We start from the raw sequence: 6,381 nt of genomic DNA on the forward strand, positions 1-6,381 counted from the left end.
ATTTATGATAGCATAAACCCGGTCCCTCTTACAGCAAAAACAGCTTTTAATAAACCCGCTGACACTGCCTCTCTGTCAGCCTGACCCGGTTAGTGAATGGATTTGGCAGTTAGGGATTGGTACCACAGCTGTTCTGTACGCGGGGACTCCATTGCTTGCAGGGTGCTCAGTTGTCATCATATTTCATAACCACACCTTTAACTAATGGAAATTGGTGAGGCTAAGAGAGCTGCCAAAGCTCAGCTGGACATGGACACCTTTTCCATGTTAGTTTCATCCAGTGGAAAAATACTTAATAGTAAGGAACAGCAAGCCTGGTGTAACCACATGATTTCTTAAAGGAATGCAACAGGAGCGGCTGAGCATTAGTTACCATTGAGTCTGAGCTGATCTGTGATGAATTGATCCGTCCTCATGGTATTGTGTGCTTCTCAAACTATTCATCAGCCCCACGACAAATACCTCTGCCAGCCCTCGCTGACGTCCTATTTTAAACACCTCTTCCAGGGCACCAGCACGGAGCCGTGCCTGCCTGGGAAGCAGGGCCTTATCACTATTTAATGCGCTGCAGTTCTTGGGCTAATCGAATATTTATAACGATGCTGGTATTTACCAACCAAGTGCTCTGTTTGCAGGATCCCCTGAGTGCGGGCTGTCTGATGGCCCCACGGGGGGGGGGATCCCGGAGGGCAGTGCAGCCCATAGCCAGCAGCCACAGCTCTGCCCTCCCACCTGGCTGGAAGTGCCTGCTGCGCCACACGCCGCTATCAGCTTGTTCTTCGGGGTGTCACAAACACTGTAACATCTGCTCTCTCTGCCGTTTGCTTCCGTCTAATTCTTTTTTTATTGAAATGAGTTTAAATTGTCTGAGAATAGATTAGATTACTCTCTCCCTGAGGTTGGCGCACTCGTATGATGTGGGTAAGTGCGCGGTTAGCAGCGCTCGCTCCCTTTTTTAATCTACGAGAAGCTGCTCCCTGGAGAACTGGCGCACTTCCTAACGACCTTAATGAGTTTCCATAGCTGAGGTCAGATTATCTCGAAGGGCGGTAATGGCAGGGCAGGAGGTGGCTCTCTGCACTGCTGTGAGTCTCTGATAGCTTTGTACTCCAGCCTGTAAATAAAGCAGAATTTGATAGCTCTGCCTGGATCCACCGTGAATACATTTTCCCCTTTAATAGACAGAAGTGTGTGTGTTGCAAAGCAATTCATGAAGACCATATGACAATCTTGGAGCATTTTAATATTTTGCAAATGATTTATCATAGGTAATGAGCAGATGATATACTCCACTTCAAGGGTATGGATTATCCATTAAGGTCCCCACGCAGGAGGCATCTGCAGGTGACGCACTGCTAACAGAAAGCTGAAATCACAACTTCTGTTTTGTTTATTGGGAGGGATCAGCAGCTCATGAGGTCTCTCCCCTTGTCCTGTAACAACATTGGTAAATAGCCCTGAGTTTGGGCATGGTGCTGTGTGGTCCTGCCTCTTCCCCTCTGCTGTCTTTGGAGGCTTTGGCATGTTGAGCTGGAGCTTAGTGCTTGGCTAAGGGCTGAGCGCGGTGCTGATTCACTGCTGGATCAGTGCATGGTCTCTCATGGCTGTCTCTCCAGGGCTGTCCAATGCTCTGAGTCCTCTGGGAGAAGGTTGCTGGCTTGTTTATACATGAAGTGGCTCCTGTGATGGTGCCAGGTGGGCCCTGGCAATGAGCAATGGCCTGGAACTGCCCCTGTATGGTGAGGTGCTGTGAGGTGAGCTGAGGCGGCCCTGGCTGGGATGCATGGTGCGGATGTGCATGTGTGTGTGCATGCAGCAGATGTGTGCATGTGCAACAAGAGTGTGTGTGCACATGCATGGAGCGAGTGCAGCACGGCATGGCGTGGTGCAGAGCAGTGTGGTGCAAGGGGCCTGGTGGATTCCATTATGGTGAAGTGAACCTGGTTGCTGGCTGAGAATTTCATCCCTGATTGTTTCCTCTTAGCTACTGAGACCAGCCTCAGAGTAGATTTATCACCCAGCAAATAAATAAAAGTGCAGGTCTATTTGGCCGCCTTGTTCATCAGCAAGGAATGAAAATGTAAGCAAAATATTAAAAATAAAATAGTCTCAGTTTTACTTTAATTGACCTTTGATTTTTAGCTTAATACCTTCCCTGTGTTGCTGCTTCAGCCTTTAATTTCTCTTGGTGAAGTGGCTGTGTTCAATGATTCATTCTGTCCTGAGGCAAAGCACACACTGTAATTGGTTTTTAACTTCCTGGAATGTCAAAGCCAGGATTGAAATTTTACGTATCACACCACCAATTCAATACTGGCTTTAATAATAATGTTGCAGAAAGGAAGGCAGATTTACAGCTGTAGAAAAATGTAATCAAATTTTGAGCCAGAACGCAGTAAGTCCAAATGCTAGTTTTCATTTGGAAGCTTGTTAGATAAATGTGGCATCACCTGAGCCGCCTTACAGGCATTTCTGCTGCTCCCCAGATACGTGCGGTGCTGTGAGTGTGGAAGCAAAGGGTGACCCCACAGCTCCTGGACTGTCCCATAGCAGCTCTGCCTCTGTGCCCATGGCTGTGCCAGACTCGGGCCGTGCTGGAGCTCGTGGAGGCTGCAGGGACCTGGGGCTGCCCTTGGCTGGGGTGGGTGGGTGATGCCCAGAGCCTGGCATGACCACTGCCACCTGCCCTGCTCTGCCAACTGGGGGTTCTGGGAGGAGTGCCCCTAGTATACTGCAAATGCCAAAGAAGTAATCGATTCTGGCCAATTAATGTCTGATAAAAACTAATAACCCTTCTCTCTCATTCTTATTACCGAATGACCTCCAGCAACCCATTAGTTTTACAAATGATATGCGAGTCTTCAGCATGGCTAATGGCGCTGGATTAAACCCAGTGACACCCCATCCATCAGCGCTCCGGTACCGCAGTGCCCATTAGTGCTCGGTGCCGTCCATCACAGGTTCCATGCGGGCACGGTGCGAGCGGCAGCGCTCCGAGTGCAGGCGGCCCGGGGGACACCATGTGCCCACAGCTGAGCTGGCTGCTCACTGCAGCTGAAGCACGAGGCTGAGCCTGGCTCTGCTGGCACCCCACACTGCGCGGTGTCAGCTCCAGTGCATTGCCCACAGCCTGTGCCCCTGCCCTGCAGCTGCTGCAGCACTGCGCCTGCCGCCTGCAGCTCCTCTGTTGCTCCCTCCTTGCTCTGCCCTAAAAAGCTAACTAAGCTTTTTCTTTCCTTAGAAGAGCCTTTAAATAATGCATTGCCTTCACTTGCTGTTACTGACTGCCTTAGAAATCCTGAGGACTTTTCCTCCATGCTCATGTGTTTGCATCTGTTTGCTGGGGCTGTGCACTGCTGCAGGCAGGTGCTGCCAGGCACTCACTCACCAGGCTGTGCCCCCTGGCCTGGCTCATAGGGCCCAGCGTGGCCCCTCACCCTGCACTCAAGTGGCAGCAAACTGCAATTAAATTGTGGAGCTACTGGGAACAGAGCCCCTGTAAACACCTCCCCAAGAGGCGTACCTCCTGGGAAATGGTGATAAGGACATGCTGGAGGGCTGGTAATTAAATTAGGGAAACTGTCAGGAAAGGCAGCACCTCCTGTCCTGAGTGGGCAGTGAGATGTTTTCTGTTCTGTGCTGGTTTCAGACAGGTACTTGTGTGCTCTGTGGGATTTTAGTATTTCAATCAGCATGAATCCAAGCATTTAGAGGCCACCAGGCTCCTGCACTCCGTGTTCCAGATGGGCTGGTGTTCCTGATCAGTTGGAATGGAATCATATATTGGAGCCACTTTCCTGGTTGGCTGAGCAGCCAAATCTGCAACCTGAATTTCACAGGAAGTTAAGTTCTCCCAGTAGAGCTAAAGAAAATATGAAACTGGGTAAATGTTAAACCTGTTAGAAACGTGTCCCATAAAGTTCCATCCAAATATATCTCTCTTTTCCCTGAGGTGATAGTATTTTTGAATCATGTTTCCATAAAGCACAGGGCACTCCCAGGAGGAGCTGCCCTCACTGTGCTGTCTGCTAGGTGATATCATGGGGCTCCCAGGGGGAACTGCATGCTACTGGGGCTGTGCTGGGTGTGGTGTGGGGATGGGATTGTGAGGGGTGGGATGAGGATGGGGATGGGATGGAGGTGGGGATGGGATGGAGATGGGATGGAGACAGGGATTGGGATGGGGTGGGGATGGAAGTGGGGATGGGATCTGGATGAAGATGGGATGGGGACAGGAGTGGGTGGGGTAGAGATGAGAATGCAGTGTAGGCTCTGCATCCCTGATGGAGATGGGGGATGTGTGGTCCTCACCCCATCAGGAGTCGGCCTGCTGCACACTCCATATCAATGCCAGCATGAGGCTCTGTATAAATATTGCATCACACTATCAAGACTGTTTTTCATGTTGGACCACTACCTTGTCTATGGAATCCTTTGAATGTCCAATTAGGGGATGTAAACAGCAATTACTGGGGGCTACTGGGGGCTGCTGGGCAGCTGTGCAGGGGAGCTGCCCGTGTCCTTCAGGCTGCCTGCAGGTGATGAAAACCCTCTGGGTTATCAGAATGACAGGGGATGCTGCAGTGCATGGGGCGGAATGGGGCAGTGGGCAGTGAGGGGCAGTGAGTGCAGCTGGGATGGGTGAACCTGTGCGGGTTGGGCAGCTTGAGTACTGTGTGGTTCCACCAGCCACGTGCCAGCTCCTGCTGCCTCTGACGGTCAGACTGAGGCCAGGAAGACAATAAAGAACAGCGTCATATATGGAAATGAATCCCCAAACTCATACCGTGTCTGTTTTGCATGATTGATTTCTATTAAATTACTGCTGTGCCAACACTCTGGCGGAGTCTGGTGGGTTTGTGCTTTCTAGAGAATGGGAGTTCCCTCGATGGCTGCCCCGAGCCACATCTCTCACCAAGAGCCGCTCCCTGGTCGTCCTTTCATCCATCCTTCACAGCACATTATTTTCTGTGATGATTCAGCTCCCAGCCTCACGCTCCCTGTAAGGCGGCGTTTAATGTTTAAACACTTGTCACCAGGGCTCGAGGCTCTGCACGCAGTCTTCCAGGTCCCTCCTCAGCCCCACGCACCAACCGGGACGGAGCCACACACAGTCCCTGCTGGCCCCCAGATGGCTCACTGCAGGGTGCCCACTTCTGTTCTGCTTCTCCTCTCACTAGGACCCTCAATCCCAGTTACAGTGAGCTCAGCCACCAGTGGCAGACGTAGAGCTGCTGCTGGCAGCTGAGATAAGGGATACAGGGCAGCTGCTCGCAGAGCGGTTTCCTGTGCTCGCTGACTTAGATGTTGATAGGGAATGAGCCTACTTGGCAAAAACTGAGCAAGATCCCAGTTTGCATTTTGTTTTTTTACTTTTGCAGAGTTTGCCGCATTTTTTTGTTGTTGCTGTTGCTTTGTTGCATTTCGTCCAACTCCGCCTGGGATCGAGCCACTGAGAAATAGAACTAATGGCTTTGGAAGATAACAGGGGGCAGTGGGGGCTCAGAGGGGCTCCCCATGCTCACATTGGATCCCATGCAGGGGCTGATGCTGAGGAGCCGCCCCTTGTGCCATGTGCACTGCCTGTACTGCTGAGCGCTGGCTCCCACGTTCCCATGTGGGATGACTGCTCCTCTGGTTCCACTGAGTCCTTCCTGTGTGAGTTTATGGAATGAGGCCCCAGCTTAATTGGTGCTATTGCTGGCTCTGCGGCTAATTCTGTTGTTTTACAGCAACAGGACCGTGTTGTCTATTGATTTCATAGGTTGCTAATGGTTTTTTTCGTACTATAAGAGGCTTTTGTGGGGACAGCTTAATCCAGTGGTATCGCAGGGTGAAATTGCACAGCTTACTGCGGAGGCTTCCAGGACGTGAGCTGCTTTAATAGCAGAAGCACTTTTATCCAATACTTTTAATGCTCCAACATTTGTATGACACGGGGGCTCTAATTGAGCTGCATTTCTACACCAGGAGCACAGAGGCACGTAGCCACTCCTGTACTGCCCAGGGAGTGGCAGGCACCGTCCTGACTCATGGTGACCAACGTGGTGGTCCTGGCATGGGCTGCATGACCACCACCATCCCCAGCTGCTCTGCAGAGCCCTGGTACCTGCGGTGTAAGATGTGCTGATGCTCACTCTGTGGTGCAGGATGCGCTGCCCACCATGCAGACAGACCTGTGCTGGCATGGGCTGGGTTCAGCGTCGTTTGAAGGGCTGAGGAGCAGCAGCCCCATCCTGCCCTGAGAGTGGTGCTGCAGAGGAGTGTGCATGGAGAGGATGAGGCTGTGCTGCTGCCTTTGAATAGAACAAACAGGAGATACCGAAATGGATTGTGACTGCCAGGATTAAGGGTTAAGGAATTTCTCTGTGTATCTTATGT

This window comes from Lagopus leucura, unplaced genomic scaffold (assembly GCF_019238085.1).
Source record: "Lagopus leucura isolate 7727_CA_CO unplaced genomic scaffold, USGS_WTPT01 Super-Scaffold_760, whole genome shotgun sequence".
Taxonomy (NCBI): domain Eukaryota; kingdom Metazoa; phylum Chordata; class Aves; order Galliformes; family Phasianidae; genus Lagopus; species Lagopus leucura.